The sequence below is a fragment of the Miniopterus schreibersii genome (assembly GCF_964146895.1).
Source record: "Miniopterus schreibersii genome assembly, chromosome: X".
NCBI lineage: Eukaryota > Metazoa > Chordata > Mammalia > Chiroptera > Miniopteridae > Miniopterus > Miniopterus schreibersii.
This window is the reverse complement of record NC_138104.1, coordinates 60,459,057-60,477,943: the sequence shown is the minus strand read 5'-3', so window position 1 is coordinate 60,477,943 and position 18,887 is coordinate 60,459,057. Positions and strand designations below refer to the sequence as shown.

At 39.5% G+C, this 18,887-nt stretch overlaps 1 protein-coding gene and 1 pseudogene across 3 annotated transcripts in view; one reads left to right on the top strand and one right to left on the bottom strand.

Moving 5' to 3' along the window:
- Window positions 1-18,887, bottom strand: part of OPHN1 (oligophrenin 1) — a 507,398-nt gene that overhangs the window by 367,104 nt on the left and 121,407 nt on the right. The window lies entirely within an intron of this gene.
- The window catches only part of LOC308551659 (programmed cell death protein 2 pseudogene), a 38,019-nt pseudogene continuing 24,829 nt past the window's right edge, over window positions 5,698-18,887 (top strand). Inside the window, exon 1 of the transcript in view lies at window positions 5,698-5,869. The product of the transcript in view is annotated as a programmed cell death protein 2 pseudogene (transcript). The remainder of the gene's footprint in view (window positions 5,870-18,887) is intronic.

Genomic DNA, 18,887 nt, shown 5'->3' with positions numbered 1-18,887 from the left:
AAAAAGACAGGAAGACAGAAGGGAGAAAAACAAAAGAATTAAAGAAAAGAAGAAAAAAGAAAGAAAAAGAAAAGGCATGGCAATGGATCAAGAGGAGAGAGAGACAGAGATAAAGCCCAGAAGGGAGGGAGTCCAATAAGAAATTTGGGGGAAACTATAGAGAAAAGCAGTAAACTTGTTGGTTATAATGACAAAGTCACAACAATTAAGCGGGGAATGTCAAGAAAGTCTTTCTAGCAGAAGCAATGATAAAGCAAAACAAAGCAAATAAACAAAATAAAACAGAAATAAAACCCAAAAAAAGCTAAGAAAAACAAAATTCTTTAAAAAAAAGTAATTAAAATTTTTAAAATATATATATATAATTTTAAAAGAAAAAAAATAATAATTTTTTCCTTTCTCTTCTTCCTAAGGGAAAAAGAGAGAGAAAAAAAGAGAGTCAATCAGGTGAGTTTCTTCTGGGCGTATTATATTGTCTGCGGCTCACTGTTTTGTGTGATTTCCGTTCTCCTGGGAGCTACTTGTGTATCAGCCAATGTGAGGAGCTGTCTAGGTTTGGCTCTGGTGTCCTTAGGTAGATGGTTGTTCTAAGGCTCTCTATGGATCACCTCCTCTTGTGAGATATTTTGCAACCTTGTAGTTACCTGGTTTTACTCCAGAGTCTTCTATAGAGTCTTTAGGATGCAGGATGTCTAGCGTGGCTCAGGATAACACTCCCCTTACTTTGAGGTTTTGCTGACAAGCACTCACTCTGAGCAAGTTAGTTTCTGCTCCACACCCAGCTCCTCTGTCTCTACCCTATCCTCTGATTCTAGTTCCCCGTGCACTGCCCTGCTGCAGCTTCAGATTCACTTCATCCTGGTGCCTTTTCTGTATGGGCCATTTCAGCAGCCTTGGCTCAGTGGGTTAGATCAAAAAACATTCCAGTGAGCCCTTTGCCTGCCCAGCCACCAGCAGGGGTGGCAATGTTTCCTCCAGTTCTCACACAATACTTCCTGAGAGTCTTATTCTTATGTCCTCCTGTGAGCTGTTCTCCCTTCCCCCTCAGGACTGTACCCTGTGGGGGTATCTCGGGGATCAGTGAGCTGGACAAGCCCCTTTCCCTTTGGAGGTGGTGCTTCTCGGCTACAGGAGAGGCAGGCATGCTCCACCCCTCCTTTCCCAGATCTGGTTGGCTGGTCGCACCAGGCACAGCCCTTAAACAGTCTACTCTGCAGACACCAATCCCAGCTTCAGCCTTTCTGTCCATCCAGTGCATGCCGGGAAGGTGGGAGACAGTTCAGCAATCAAAAATTCAAAAATGCTCAAAGCAACACACAAGCAGAAAGTCTTCCCTGCAAGGTCCGACCACCCATGCACCAAGGCACCCAGCAGGAGGGGACCCAAAGTCACCTCCACGTAGTTCCCCTGCGCTGCTGGTCTCAGTAAAGCTGAGATGACTCCATGAACCACCACGGCACCCCTCAGGGCTGGTCTAAAATCCCAGACTCTCCTCACTGGGAACTAAGGGCAGGAGGGCTCTCCTCCCCTTCCCCACGCCACACAGATTCAGTGTTTTCTGGGGATCAACATACTGCCTTACAGGGAGGCAGAGGGTCCCTGTGTTTGGCTGCTCAGTGCAGAGCGCTGGTCCCTTACTACTTAGGGTACCACACACTTTGGGATAGCCTTTCCTATGGTCAGTACCCTGAGCATTAAACATCGGTCCCGGCCACCATTAGAAGCTTTGCTTCACTAAGAAGGTGTTGTCCCCTCCTGGAGCACACACAGATCCCCTGGGTCCCTCTGCTCTCCAAGCCAGGCACTCCTTCCCCTGTCCTCTGCTTCTGTCTGAGATCCGCGCTTTTGGATGCCAGTTCGCACTCCTGAAGGGAGGGAGCTTTGCAGCCTTCAAGCCTCCGGGCTTGGAGCCCAGCACAGGCTTCGGGGGGTGGACTCTCTGATGTTTCTTCAGTGCTCCCTACTCATGATTTGACCACTCAGGTATGTTTCTCTGTTTTTTCCAAGCTGGCTACATAGTATTTTAGGAGTAAATCAAGTCCGTGGCTGGGAGCAGGGGTGCTCTGCTGCTTCTCACAGTGCCACCGCTTCCTCTTCCACAATATAAATTCTTAATGGCCACTTTGTAAGCTTCCACACCTCAGGAGAAGAAAGACCAGTAATACTTGTGGGACAGAAAATGCTGGACACCAGTAATCAAATCATGTAAGGAACTAAAACTGCCAAAAAGCACCTGATTGCACATCTGCCTTCCTGTTGACTCAACTCCACTGCCCAGGACCACAAACCAAACCCCCAAAATCCACTGGTGACAAAAGCATCCTGCCAGTGACTGCATATAAGGATGAAACTCCAGATCCTAAGAGCTGCCATCATGGACCCAATACCCTTTGGCTCCATGCTGTGTAGCTCTTCCCTTTCAATATCCCCATCCCCCATCACCTTTTCTTTAAGTAAATTCAATTTTTCTTTATTCACTGTCTGAGATTGCTTTTCAGCCTGCTCATGCACCATGGACTTTAACCTTTTACTACCTTTTTGACAAATTGTCTTGATTCAAATTTTTAAAATATAACTTCCACGAAGAGATCCAGCCAAACTCTCCCCAGTTACTATTTCAAGAGTGTTCTTAGTACAAAAATATCATCATCACCTGAAAGCTCAATGGAAATACACATTCCCAGGTCACACCCAGACCTGCTGAATCAGAATCTTCATTTTTAAATATTCCCTAGGAGATTAGTATGCTCTTTAAAATTTGAGGAACACGGCTCTCACCAAGCAAAGTAACTCATTAGAGCATCTTCTAGGAAAACTCAAGCTTGCTGGTTATTTTTGGTTCTCTGTTCCTGTTTTGTAATTCACTTCCTAGTTTCACCATCCTCCATCTTCATGTCTATCAGATACATAGGCTTATTATGAATTTTTGCTCTCAGGCTAACAGAAAGTGAAATAATACAAACAATAGCATCTGTTCCTTTCAATTAAATGCTATCACAGTTAAGCTATCATGATTAAACACAATAAAATGTGTGCAGGCATTTGGCCAGAAGAGATTAATCTGTCAATAATTTTATTACCATCTTGTCTATGTTCCCTATTCAGAAGTACTTATTTTCAGTACTTAGAGCCTTGACCCATTGAACATCCCATTGATGATGATCATGATGATGATCATGACAATAATAATAATAATAATAATAATAATAAAAGTTTTACAGAGATTAGGGACTGCAGGCCAGGTTACCATGCCTTCTCAAATTTCCACAATTTAGAATCACATTTCCCACTTCAAATCTGGGCCACATAAATGTGAAAGGGACATGCATACCCTGCCCTCCATATTTCATCAGCAAAGAGAACACAAAATGGCTCTATGTCTGGGAAACAATCGCTTTTCTCTGGCCTACGTGGCCAGCAGAAGAAAAGGACAAGCCCAGAATTCCCCAGGCTCTCTGTTTCACTCAGGGTAATTGAATAAAATTATCCATTATATTTCCCTTTCAAACATACCAGAATTTCTTAAATGTTATGGAAGCGAAACAAGGTACAGTTCTTATTCATTTCTCTTTTAGAATTATCTGAACATTTCATAAGCCACAAATAATATGATTTTCAACACATAGTATTTTGTACATAAAGGTATAAAGGCCTCAGTTTTCGAACGCCTCCTTTGATGAACATTTTAGTTTACGAATGCCATATACCCAGAAGTAAATGCTTCAGTTTTCGAACACCCATCAGAAGTTTAATATGCCATAGGGCTTCCACTGAGTGCAAGATACTGAGGGCTAGCTGTCCTCTATTGAGTCCTGAGCACCTGCGTAACACGGAGGTGATATTTTGGCTTATTTGGTGACTGTGTGCACTCAATCTGTGCTCATCTCATCTCAGGAGCACTCTTGCAACCAATTTGTTTTTGTGACTGTGTGCAATCAGTCTATGTTAATGTCATCTCAGGTGCCCTCTGCTAATCACCCCTTGCTGTGAGAAATGGATAAAAGCTGCAAAGCCAACAGAATCATTAACAGAACAACAATAGAGGTAAAGAAGAAAATTATTTCCAAACATAAAAGTGTTGTCCATGTATGTGATCTGGCAACGCAATTTGGTATGGCCAAATCTACAATTTGTACCATCTTGAAAAATAAAGAAGCCATTAAAGGAGTCAATGTTGCAAGACATGTTAAAACACTTACAAGACAAAGAACACAAGACAATTGAAGAAGTGGAAAAATTGCTTTTCATATGGAAAAATGAAAAACAGTTGGCCAGTGACGGCATTTCTGAGAGCAAGATTTGTGAAAAAGCTTTACAGTTGCATGCTGACCTCATCAAAAACACCCCTGGAACAAGTTCTGAGAATGATATTTTCAAGGCAAGTAGAGGGTGGTTTGAAAAGTTTAAGAGGAGAACTGGCATACACAGTATGGTGAGACATGGTGAAGCTACTAGTGCCAACAAAGACGCTGCCAACCAATTTGTTTTGGAATTTAAAGATTACGTAGAGGCAGAGGGTTTCCTTCCCCAACAAGTTTTCAGCTGTGATGAGACAGGCCTCTTTTGGAAGAAAATGCCAAAGAGGACCTACATAACAAAGGAGGAGAAATCATTGCCAATACACAAGCCCATGAAAGACAGGCTAACCCTTTTATTTTATGGGAATGCAAGGGGGGATTTTAAATTGAAGCCTTTGCTAGTCTACCATTCTAAGAACTCCAGGGTATTCAAGAAAAACAATGTCATAAAAAGCAAATTGCATGTGATGTGGAGGGCAAAGAGCAAAGTTTGGGTAACCAGGAAATTTTTTATTGAGTGAGTTCATGAAGTGTTCGGGCCAAGTGTAAAAAAATACCTCCAAGACAAAAATCTTCCAATGAAGTGCCTGCTTGTTATGGATAATGCTCCAGCTCACCCTCCAGGCTTAGAGGACAAGTTGATGGAAGAGCTCAGTTTTATCAATGTGAAGTTTTTGACCCCCAACATAACTCCACTCATCCAGCCCATGGACCAGCAGGTCATATTTAATTTTAAGAAGCTTTACACTAAAGCACTGTTCCAAAGTTGCTTTGAGCTGACCTCGGACACAGAGCTAACCCTCAGAGAGTGCTGGAAGAATCATTTCAATATCCTACTTTGCTCACATCTCATAGACAAAGCATGGAGGGATGTGTCTCACAGAACAATGAAGTCAGTATGGAAGAAATTGTGGCCAGAAGCTGTCCATGAATGTGTATTTGAGGATGTTGAAGACGATGCCCCTACTGTTGAGAATACTGTGTCTCAGAAAGTCCATGGGCTTAGAAGTGAGTAGTGATAATGTAGATGAGTTAGTGGAGAGCCAGAAGACTGAACTCTCCACAGAAGAACTTCAAAACATTCTGACGGAGCAGCAACAGGTGGCAACTGAGGAATTGTCTGTGGAGGAGAAGGAGAAGGGAAGAGAAAGTGTTTCTATTGCACTGATCAAAGAAATGTGTGAAAATGGGTTGAAGTGCAAAATTTTGTTGAAAAATATCACCCTGATAAAGCTGCTGTAAGTCATGCCACTTACACTTTCAATGATAATGCTATATCTCACTTTAGACAAATTTTAAAACATCAGAAAAAGCAAATGTAAATTGAAAAATTTTTAGTGAGGAAAAGATCCAGTGAGTGTGAACCAGCTGTCAGTGGTGTAAAAAATCAAGGGAAGGAATGGCAGGAGAGGAGTCACCTACAGTGATTATGGAAGAGGGCTACAGAACACCTGAAGAAAAGTCACCTATTGTGATTCTGGAAGATGATCACAGAACACATGAAGAACAGACACCTATTGTGATTATTGAAGGGGACCCCCCCATCCAAACCATGAATATCATCGCTGCAGGTAAGAAAAAATTACATTTCATTTTTATCATCTATAATACTGTTTTTACATTGTGTTTATTATTGCTTTTACAGTACAGTATATTGTGTTTATTGCTCTCATTGTATATCATTTTATGGATCTGTGGTAACATTAGATAATAAAATTCATGTTAAATTGCTGTTTTAGGGATTGATTTTAAATGTCTGGGATGTATTAATCCATTTTGCATTACTTTCTGTGGGAAACTGTGCCTCAGTTTTCAAACTTTTCAGAACTCGCATAGTCTTCCAGAATGGGTTACATTCAAAAACTGAGGTACCACTGTAGTAAGGATGGAGTTCCATTCATTCCCTTTTTCATTATTTACACTATTTATTTTTTTAATGTTTTAAATATTTCAGTTATAGTTGACATACATTATTATATTAGTTTCAGGTATAGAACCACTTCTCTTCTCCAGATTTCTGGCCTTCAAAACACTACCTTACATATTCACAGAGCCTGAAAAAGTTTAAGAAAGTCTTTCTATAAACATTCTCATTTACTCTTTCCAACTATCCAAAGGTAGGTATTACTATCCTTACCTTATAAATTAACAAACAAAATGAGACAATGCACAAAAATCACATTGAGAAATATGAACAACCATAAATTAACTGTTCTTCATGGAAAGGTATTATTTATTTGGCCTTGGTATTGAGGGAAATGCCCAGAAAGAATCATATATTTTAGATAAATGAGTTGAGTAACTGCTGGACTCCAAAAAATCAACAGATAACCTAAAAGTGCTTGTCACATATAGGACATTTATTTTATCCTTAATATGACTGCATCACTCCAAGGCATGTAAATTAATCATTTTATCTTCCCCCATACTTCCTTATCCCTGTCTATCAACTCACTATCTTAAAATTTTTCATACTATATTTGAGGGTTCTCTCTCCATCACCTAATTTATTCATGTGTCTTCTATAATGTTTTCCCTCTCTTTTTCCTTACTTAGTCTAGAATGTAATTAGATAATGCTTTTTCAGGAAATTGAAACTCTCTGGAAATGAGGTAGAATAAAAAGAGGATTAATTGGTTCATTAGTTAACTAATGTTATATAAATACCAATTTTCTTTCTATCATTATGGTTTTCTATGGAATCACACAGAATATACTTTTATGTCTAACTTATTTAGGTCTGCAACTTGTCTTGGAAATACACTAACATAAAAAAATAAAACAGAAGCTATTGGAACCAATATTGTAGCAGCTCTTTGAAACAGTAAGAGGTTTGCTACAACCAACCAAAGGCCCAATCAGGGAAAATATATCTTCAAAATGGCAGGAAAGATTTTTGGTGTTTCCACTAGCCCTAGCTGCCCTTGTGGAGTAGCGGTCTTGGTTTTAAGCCTATGGCAGCCTATTTGCCAATTCTGGACATCAAACCATAGGAACTAGAGCAGACTTTATTTGCAAATTATTGTGTATATCTGTTCTAATCTATCTGGAAGATACCTAAAGGGCTGATCCAAGGTGATCATCTCAGTTTCACATAGGATGGCAGGGAGGGAATGCAGTGGGCACTGCACATAAAAGATACAAAGTCGCTACAAACCTACTATATTAGCTTGCTAAGGACTGCCATAACAATGTGACATAAACTGGGTGACTTAAACAATAAAAATTTGCCCAGCTGAGCATGGCTCAGCAGTTGAGCATCGACCTAGAATCCAGGCGATCGAGGTTCGATTCCCTGTCAGGGCACATTCCTGGGTTGCAGGTTCAATACCCAGTCAGGGGTGTGCAGGAGGCAGCTGATCAATGACTCTCTCATCATTGATGTTTCAATCTATCTCTCTCCCTTTCCTTTCCTCTCTCTGAAATCAATAAAGATATATTAAAAATAAAAAAATAAAAATTAATTTTATCACAATTCTGGACACTAGAAATCTGAGGTATCTGAAGGATTAGTTTCTTCTAAGGCCTCTCTCGTTGGATTATAGATGGCCGTATATGGCCTGTGTCTTTACATGGTCTTCCTTCAGTGTATGCCTGTATCCTAATCTACACTTCTTATAGAAAACCAGTCATGTTGGACTTGGGTACACCGATATAAACTCATTTACCTTAATTACCACTTGTAAGGCCCCTATCTACAAATAGAGTTACAACATAAAATACTTGGGGTTAAGAATTCAACATATTAATTTTGAGGGGCACGATTCGGCCTCTAACAGCCACAGATTACTGGGGCAAAAGATAATCTGTGGAGACATACAACATACCATCTAAGGCCCATAGGAGAAGCTCGAGTGAAGACACTTTGGGAAATTATGACACTCAAGAGCAGCAATTTATATGGGAGAAATTTAGAAAGACATGCACATGCCAAGGCATGATGTATCCTCAGAAAAGACCTAAGAAGAACCTTTTACCACAGGCTGTTCCCTAGGCTCAGAGTAGGCCTAACTAAATGGTGGAGTAACCCAGCACAAGGCCAATCTGAAAAGACTAGGAAAAGAAGCTGATATGTCTTATTTTTTTATGCTTTTTGTTTGTCTGTTTGATCTCCTGGAATTCCAAGAAATCTGTCAAAGCATGAGCTGAAAACAACTAAAGGAATGCTCTTCAGTTATCACACATGACAAGGGAAAGTCATTGCAAATACAGTTTGTAAATGTCTCAAAACAAATGGACAACAACAGCCTTTAAAAATCAAAATACTGTTAAAAATTTTTAAAAGTAAACTCTATGAAAATGAGAGGATCTAATTTGATTTCCTGAGTTGCTACATTATAATAGTCAAATACCCAATTTTCAACAAAAGTTAAAAACACAAGGTATACAGAGAAACAGAAATATAAGGCTCATTCAAAGAAAGAAAATAATTGGTGGAGTGGAAGATGGCAGCACCCTGAGAAGCAGAACAGCGCCCCCGCTCCCAGCCACAGACTCAATTTACTCCTAAAATCCTACGTAGCCAGTTAGGAAAACCCAGAGAAACATACATGAGTGGACGGTGAGTGGGGAGCATTGAAGAACCATCACAGAGTCCAGTAAGAGAGGGGGGGGTGTAGGAAGGAGAAGTCCCCCCTAAAGCCTGTGCCGGGCTCCAAGCCCAGAGGCTTGGAAGCTACAAAGCTCCCTGCCCTTGGGAGTGTGGAACAGCATCAAAAGCGGGGATCTCACACCAAGAGTGACTAGAGGGGAAGGAGCACCCTGCGCACAGGGCAGAGGGAACCAGGAAAGTGGTGAGTCCACAAGGAGGAGAGGGCACCTTCCTAGGAAACAAAACCTCTAATGGCACACAGCACCTTCTAGTGAAACAAAGCTTCTAGTGGCAACTGCAACCAGCGTCTAATGCTCGGGGTGCAGATGATAGAGAAGGCTGTCCCAAAGTGTAAGGCACCCGAGTGGTAAGGGAACAGAGGGCTGCGCTGAGCAGCCACACACGGGGACCCTCTCCTGTAAGGCATTCTGTTGAGCCCCAGAAAGCACTGAATCTGCTCCTAGTGCAGAGAGGCTGGGATCTGTGACTAACCCTGAGGGGCGCCATAGTGGCACCTGAATCTGCCCCAGCTTTGCTGAGACCAGCAGGGCAGGGAACAGCCTGGAGCTTACTTTGGGTCCCCTCCAGCTGGATGCCTTGTGCGGGTGGCAGTACCTTGCAGGGCAGACTCTCTGCTTGTGTGTTGTGTTATGTGTTTATGAGTTTGATCACAGAACTGGTTCCCATCTTCCTGGCTTGCACCATGCAGAAAGACCAGTGGAGGTTGGGATTGAAGTCAGACTGTCTGAGGGGCGGGCCTGCTGAGACCAGCCAACCAGAGCTGAGCAGGGAGGGCCTGAGCACACCTGCATCTCCTGAAGCTAGAAACACTGCCCCCAATAGAAAAGGGGTGGGTCCAGCTCACTGAGGCCCCAGACACACCAGCAGGGCACAGTCATGAGGGGGAAGGGAGAGACACTCACAGGAGGACTGTACAAGAATAAGACTCTCAGGGACTGTTGTTTGGGAACTGGAGGGAAACAAGAAAAACAGTGCTGGGAACTGGCGGGCAAAGGGCTCACCAGAATGTTTTTGTAATCGAACCCACTGAGCCCAGGCTGCTGAAATGGCCCAAACAGAAGAGGCAACAGGCTAAAATCAATCTGAAGCTGCAGCAGGCCAGAGCCTGGGGAACTAGAATGAGAGGACAAGATAAGGACTGAGGACCTGGCTGTTGAGCAGACACTAACTGCGGCAGAGTGAGTGCCTGACAGCAAAACCTCTAAGGGGAGTGATACCCTGAGCTACACTTGCTATCCTTCACCCTAAAAGCTCTATAGAAGACTATGGAGTAAGACCAGGTAACTACAAGGTTGCAAAATAGCTGACAAGAGGAGACGGTCTATGGAGAGCCTCAGATCAATGATCTACCTAAAGACACCAGAGCTAAACCTAGACAGCTCTTCACATTGAATGATACACAAGTACCTCCCAGGAGAACTGAAATCAGCATACAAAACAGCAAGCCTCAGAAAACATAAACTGCCCAGCGCGGGGTGCTCCTTCCCCTCTAGTCACTCTTGGTGTGAGATCCCCACTTTTGATGCTGTTCCACACTCTCATAGGAGGATCATCTCAAGGACTGATCAACGACAATCTAGACCCAACCACAACAGGAGAACATAAAGAAACCACTCACCTAATTGACTGTATTTTTTTCTTCTCTTTTTTTGTTTTGTTTTGTTTTGTTTTTTGTTTTGTTTTTCTTTTTGGTTTTTTTTGTTTGTTTTTTGTGTGTTATTTTTCCCTCTTTTTTCCATAGGAAGAAGAGAAAGGGGAGAAAATTTGTTTTTTCTTCTTTTTTAAATCTTATAATAATTATTTTTAATTTTTTTAAAAAAAACATTTTTTAACTAATTTTTTTCTCTTTTTTATCCAAGAATTTTGTCTTGCTTAGCTTGTTTTTAGTTTTGTTTTGTTTATTTGCTTTGTTTTGTTTTATCCTTGCTTCAACAATCAAGACTTTTTTGATATTCCCTGCTTAACGACTGGGACTTTATCATTATAACCAAGTTTATTGCTTTCCTCTATAGTTTCCACCAAACCTCTTACCGAACTCCCTCCCTGCCTGGGCTATATATCTCTATCTCCTCTCGATACATTGACAAAACTTTTTTTACTTTTCCTTTTTTCTTTTTCTACTTTTCATTCATTCTTTTGTTATCCTCCCTTCTGTCTTCCTGTTTGATTCTTACTTTCTCTTATTCTCTTTATTGTATTTTTGTTTTCTCGTTTTCAACTATTATCCAACTACTATTCTCTCACTTAATTTTTTGCTGGACCTTCTTTCAGAATCTTTTCTTTGCTTCTGTTATCTCCCAGTAGCTTATCTATTTTTTACATTTTAGTTTAGTATTATTTTATTAATTTTCACAACTATTAACAACATATGCAACACTCTAAGTGATACTTTTCTTTCTCTCTTTCTTTTTTTTAAGTATTTTGGTGTGTGTGTGTGTGTGTGTTCTCCCTTTACTCTCCCAATTGTATTTTCATGTGGGTTGTTTTCATTGTTACTGTCAAGATATTTTGTAAGATACCTCTTGTTTCCTGGAAGTTTGGTTGTATATTGTCCTGCCTGGAGAGCACCTGTACAACAGCTTAAACGAGGAGGTTGGGGCTGAGAAACAGTTAGCCAACCTCAGAGGAGGATCATCTCAAGGACTGATCAACAACAATCTAGACCAAACCACAACAGGAGAACATAAAGAAACCACAAAAGGGACATCCGCAAGAAGGACACGCCTACAGCACAGAGCTCAGAAGTATAAGGAAAACATATCTCTGGGCTCCACTGGACCCACAAGACGAAATCCAATCCGACAAGACTGGAAGACAGCAAATATATCTAATATATAGATACAAACACTAAGACCTACCAAAATGAGGAGACAAAGAAACAACCCTCAAGTTAAAGAAAAGGAAAAATCGCCAGAAAAAGACGTTGATGAGATGCAGTTAAGCAAGTTATCAGAAATAGGGTTCAGAGTATTGATGATGAAGATGTTCAAAGAAGTTAAGAAGACACTAGATGTAAAGATCGAGGACCTTAGTGAAAGCATGAAAAAAGAGATACATACCATGAACAAAACTCAGACAGAGATAAAGAATGCTGTACCTGATATCAACAATGCACTGGGAGGATTTAAAAGCAGGCTCAATGAAGCAGAGGGCAGAATAAGTGACTGAGAAGACAAGGTAGAAAAAATCAATCAATCAGAGCACCAAAAAGAAAAATCATTTAAAAACCATGAGGACAGTCTAAGGCAGCTTAGGGATAACATGAAGCGAAACAGGGTTCAGATTATAGGAGTGCCGGGAGGGGAGGGGGCGTGCGGGGGGAAGAGAGCAAGGGATAGAGAACTTAGTGGAGGAAATAATGATAGAAAACTTCCCTAGGCTGGTGAAGGTAAAAGATACACAAGTTTAGGAAGCACAGAGGGTTCCAAACAAGAGGGACCCAAAGACACCCACTCTAAGACACATCATAATTAAAATGGCAAATGTCAAGGACAAAGAGAAAATATTAAAGGCTACAAGAGAGAGACAAGCAGTGACCTACAAGGGAACCCCCATAAGGCTGAGAGCTGATTTCTCAATGGAAACTCTTCTGTCCAGAAGGGAATGGCATGAAGTTCTCAAAGTAATGAAAAGCAAGAACATGCAACCAAGACTATCATCTAAAATTGAAGGTGAAATAAAGAACTTCCCAGAAAAAAAAAAAGGCTAGATGAGTCCAGTACCACCAAACCAGCATTGAAAGAAATGCTGAAAGGCCTCCTTTAAGGAAAGGAAGGGTCCAGCCAGGCATGGCTCAGCACTTGAGCATCAAACTAGGATCCAGGCAATTGGGGTTTGATTCCCATTCAGGGCACATACCCAGGTTGTGGCCTCGATCAATGGCTCTCTCATCATTGATGTTTCGCTCTCTATCTCTCCCTCTCTCCTTTCCTCTCTCGGAAATCAATAAAGATATATTTTTTAAAAAAAAAGAAAAAGAAAAAGAAAAAGTAGGAATAGTGAGAAAAAGGGACATCAGCAAAAAGGGGAAAAATGGCATTAAATAAGTTTATATCAATAGTAACCTTAAATCTAAATGGAATAAATGGTCCAATCAAAAGATATAGGGTAGCTGAATGGATAAGAAAACAGGATCCAAATATATGCTTTCTACAACAGACCCACCTGAGAGAAAAGACTCACACAGGCTAAAAGTGAAGGGATGGAGTAAAATATTCCATGTAAATGGAAAGGAAAAGAAAGCTGGAGTGTAAATTCCTATTTCTGACAAAACAGACTTCAAAATAAAGACCATAACAAGAGACAAAGATAGTCACTACATATTACTAAAGGGATAGATCCAACAGGAGGAAATAACCCCTATGAACATTTATGCACCTAATACAGGAGCACCTAAATATATAAAAAATTCTTGGGGGACTTCAAAGGGGAGATTGACAGCAACACAATCATAGTGGGGGACTTGAACACACCACTGTCAGCATTGGACACATCATCAAGCCAAAAAAAATAAGCAGGGTAATGCAGATCTTAAAGGACTCACTAGACCTAATGGATTTAATTGACATTTACAGAACATTTCACCCTAAAGCAGCAGAATACACATTCTTCTCAAGTGCACATGGAACATTCTAAAAAATGGACCACATGTTAGGGCACAAAGCAAGTCTCTACAAATATAAGAAGACTGAAATCATATCAAACACCTTCTCGGATCACAATGCCATGAAACTAGAAATCAACCACAACAAAAAAACTCAAAAATATTCAAACACATGGAGGCTAAAAGCATGTTATTAAACAATGAATGGGTTACCAAGGAGATCAAGGAAGAAATCAAACACTTCATGGAAATTAGCAAAAATGAACACACATAACCCAAAACCTAAGGGACATGGAAAAAGCAGTCCTGAGAGGAAAATTCATAGCATTACAGGCCTGTCTCAAGAAACAAGAAAAAGATCTAATGAACCATCTAACACAACAACTAAGAGAACTATAACAAGAACAGGAAGAAAAACCCCAAGGAAGTAGAAGGAAGGAAATAATAAAAATCAGAGCAGAGATTAATGACATAGAGATGAAAAAAACAATACAAAAAATCAATGAAAACAAGAGCTGGTTCATTGAAAAGGTAAATAAGATAGATGCACCTTTAGCTAGACTCACTAAGAAATAAAGAGAAAGGACCGAAAAAAATAAAATAAGAAATGAAAGAGACGATATAACAACTGATCCGGCAGAAATACAAAGGATTGTATGAAAATATTATGAGCAACTATATGCCAAAATATTGAACAACATAGGGGAAATGGACAAATCCTTAGAAGCATACAAACTTCCAAAGATGAATCAAGAAGACGCAGAAAACATGAATAGGCCGATAACAACTAATGAAATTGAAGCACTAATCAAAAAACTCTCAGCAAACAAAAGTCCTGTACCAGATGGATTTACAGGCGAGTTTTACCAAACATTCAAAGAAGAATTAACACCTATTCTATACAAACTATTCTAGAAAATTCAAGAGGAGGGAAAACTCCCAAACTCTTTTTATGAGGCCAGCATCACCCTAATCCCAAAACCAGATAAAGATTCTACAAAGAAAGAAAATTACAGGCCAATATCCCTGATGAACATAGATGCTAAAATCCTCACTAAAATACTAGGAAACCAGATCCAGCAATATATTAAAAAGATCATACATGATAACCAAGTGGGATATATTCCAAGGATGCAAGGCTGGTACAACATCCGCAAATCAATAAATGTGATACATCACATAAACAAAATGAAGGACAAAAATCATATGATCATATCAATAGACGCAGAAAAAGCATTCGACAAAATCCAGTACCCATTTCTGATATAAACTCTCAGCAAGGTGGGAATAGAGGAATCATACATCAACATAATAATATGACAGACCTACAGCCAACATCATACTCAATGGGCAAAAACTAAAACCATTTCCATTAAAAACAGGAACTAGACAGGGATGTCCACTTTCACCACTCTTATTCAACATAGTACTAGAAGTCCTCACCATAGCCATCAAACAGGAAAAAAATATAAATGGAATCCAAATTGGAAAGGAGGAAGTAAAACTGTCATTATTTGCAGATGACATGATACTGTACATAGAAAACCCTAAAGACTCCATCAAAGTACTACTAGATTTGATAAAATAATTTAGCAAGGTAGCTGGATACAAAATCAACATCCAGAAATCAATGGCATTCTTATACACAAACAATGAACTCTCAAAGAGAGAAACTAAAAAAGCAATACCATTTACCATTTCAACTAAAAAAATAAGATACCTAGAAATAAACTTAACCAAGGATGTAAAAGACCTGAACTCAGAAAACTACGTGACACTGAAAAAAGAAATAGAGGAGGATTTAAACAAGTGGAAGAAGATACCATGGTCATGGATTGGAAGAATTAATATCATTAAAATGTCTATACTACCCAAAGCAATTTATAAATTCAATGCAATTCCTATGAAAATACCAACAGCATATTTCACAGACCTAGAACAAACATTTCGAAAATTTATATGGAACCAAAAAAGACCCTGAAAAGCTGAAGCCACCTTGAGGAGAAAAAAAAACAGAGTGGGAGGGATCACATTACCAGACTTGAATCTATATTACAAAGCCACAGTAATCAGAACGACCTGGTATTGGTACAACAAAAGGCATATAGATCAATGGAACAGAAGAGAGACCACAGAAATAGACCCAGGCCATTATGGTCAGTTAATATTTCACAAAGGAGGCAAGAGTATCCAATAGAGTAAGGACAGTCTCTTCAATAAGTGGTGCTGGGAAAATTGGACAGATACATGCAAAAGAATGAAACTAGACCACCAACTTTCACCATACACAAAAATAAACTCAAAATGGATAAAAGACTTAAATGTAAGTCACGAAACCATAAAAATCCTTGAAGAAAACATAGGCAGTAAAGTCACAGACATCCCATGTAGTGGGCTTTTTACTGATGCATCTCCTAGGGCAAGAGAAACAAAGGAAAAAATAAACATATGGGACTACATCAAGCTAAAAAGGTTCTGCACAGCAAAACAAAACAGCCTCAAAATACAAAGGAACCCCACGGTTTGGGAAAACATTTGCCAAGGATGAATCTGATAAGGGGCTAATTTCCAAAGTGTACAAAGAACTCATAGCACTCAGCAAGAGAAAGACAAACAACCCAATTACGAAATGGGTAATGGCCCTGAATGGACACTTCTCCAAAAGGACATACAAATGGCCAAGAGACACATGAGAAAATGCTCGACGTCGCTAATCACCAGAGAGATGCAAATTAAAACCACAATGAGGCATCACTTCACACCTGTCAGAATGGCTACCATGAACAAATCAACAAATGATTTGTGCTGGCGAGAGTGTGGAGAAAGGGGAAGCCTAGTACACGGCTGGTGGGAATGCAGACTGGTGCAACCACTATTGAAGACAGTATGGACGTTCCTCAAAAAATTTAAAATGGAGCTGCCATTTGACCCAGTGATTCCACTCTTAGGAATGTATCCTAAGAATCCTGAAATATTTATCAGAAAGGATATATGTACCCCGATGTTCATAGCAGCACAGTTTACAATAGCTAAGACCTATAAACAACCCAAGTGCCCATCAGTAGATGAGTGGATAAAAAAGCTGTAGGACATTTACACCATGGAATACTACACAGCTGTAAAGAGGAAGAATCTTGTACCCTTTGGGACCGTATGGATGGACCTGGAGAATATTATGCTAAGTGAAATAAGCCAGGCAGGAAAAGACAAATATCACATGATCTCACTTATACGTGGAATCTAAAGAACTTAATAAACTGATGAACAGAATAGATTCAATGACATGGATGCATGGATGAGACTGATGAATGTCAGAGGGATGGAGGAGGCCCGGTAGGTGAAGGGGGAGAGAGTAACCAAAGAATTTATATGCATATATGCACAACCCAAGGACAGGAACAATGGTGGGGAGAGGGACTGGGGAGGGGTAAGGAACGGGGTGGAACGGGTCATTGGAGAGAAAAAGGGACATCTGTAATATTTTAAACAATAATAGAATTTTAAAAAAAGAAAGAAAGAAATAGTTCTGATGAACCATCTAACACAACAACTAAGAGAACTACAACAAGAGCAAGGAAAGCCCCGAGGAAGTAGAAGGAAGGAAATAATAAAAATCAGAGCAGAGATTAATGACATAGAGACTAAAAAAACAATACAACAAATCAATGAAACCAAGAGCTGGTTCTTTGAAAAGGTAAATAAGATTGATGCACCTTTAGGCAAACTCACTAAGAAACAAAGAGAGAGGACCAAAGTAAATAAAATCAGAAATGAAAGAGGCGATATAACAACTGACCCAACAGACATACAAAGGATTGTAAGAAAATACTATGAGCAACTATATGCCAACAAATTGGACAACATGGGGGAAATGGACAAATTCCTAGAAGCATACAACCTTCCAAAGCTGAATCAAAAAGTGGCACAAAACCTGAATAGGCCAATATCTAATGAAATTAAAGCAGTAGTAAAAAAAAAAAAAAAAAAATGCCAGCAAACAAAAGTCCTGGACCAGATGAATTTACAGGCGAGTTTTACCAAACATTCAAAAAAGAATTAACACCTATTCTATTCAAACTATTCCAGAAAATTCAAGAGGAGGGAAAATTCCCAAACTCTTTTTATGAGGCCTGTATCATCCTAATCACAAAACCACATAAACATACTACAAGGAAAGAAAATTACAGGCCAATATCCCTGATGAACAAAGATGCTAATATCATCACTAAAATAGTAGCAAACCAGATCCAGCAATACATTAAAAAGATCATACATCATGAACAAGTGGAATTTATTCCGGGGATTCAAGGGTGGTACGACATCCACAAATCAATAAATGTGATACATCACATAAACAAAATGAAGGACAGAAATCACATGATCATATCAATAGATGCAGAAAAAGCATTCGACAAAATCCGGCACCCATTTCTGATAAAAACTCTCAGCAAAGTGGGAATAGAGGAATCATACCTCAACATAATAAAGGCCATATATGACAGATCTACAGCCAACATCATACTCAATGGGCAAAAACTAAAACCATTTCTATTAAAACCCGGAAGACAGGGATGTCCACTTTCGTCACTCTTATTCAACATAATACTGGAAGACCTCCCCATAGCCATCAGACAGAAAGAAAACACGAAAGGTTTCCAAATTGGAAAGGAGGAAGTAAAACTGTCATTATTTGTAGATGACATGATATTGTACATAGAAAACCCTAAAGACTCCATCAAAGTACTACTAGATTTGATAAACAGATTTGGCAAGGTAGCTGGATATAAAATCAACATCCAGAAATCAATCGCATTCTTATACACAAACAATGAACTTTCAGAGAGAGAAACTAAAAATAACAATACCATTTATCATTGCAACTAAAAACATGAGATACCTAGGAATAAACTTAACCAAGGATGTAAAAGACCTGTCCACAGAAAACTACAGGACACTGAAAAAAGAAAGAGAGGAAGATTTGAACAAGTGGAAGAATATACCATTCTCATGGATTGGAAGAATTAATATCATTAAAATTCCCATACTACCCAAAGAAGTTTATAAACTCAATGCAATTCCTATTAAAATATCAACAGCATATTTCCCAGATCTAGAACAAACATTTCGAAAATTTACATGGAACCAAAAAAGACCACGAACACCTGCAGCCATCTTCAGAAAAAAGAACAGAGTAGGAGGGATCACATTACAGGATATCAAACTGTATTACAAAGCCATTGTAATCAAAATGGCATGGTATTGGTACAACAACAGGCATATAGATCATTGGAAAGGAACAGAGACCACAGAAATAGACCCATGCCATTATGGTCAGTTAATATTTGACAGAGGAGGCAAGATTATCCAATGGAGT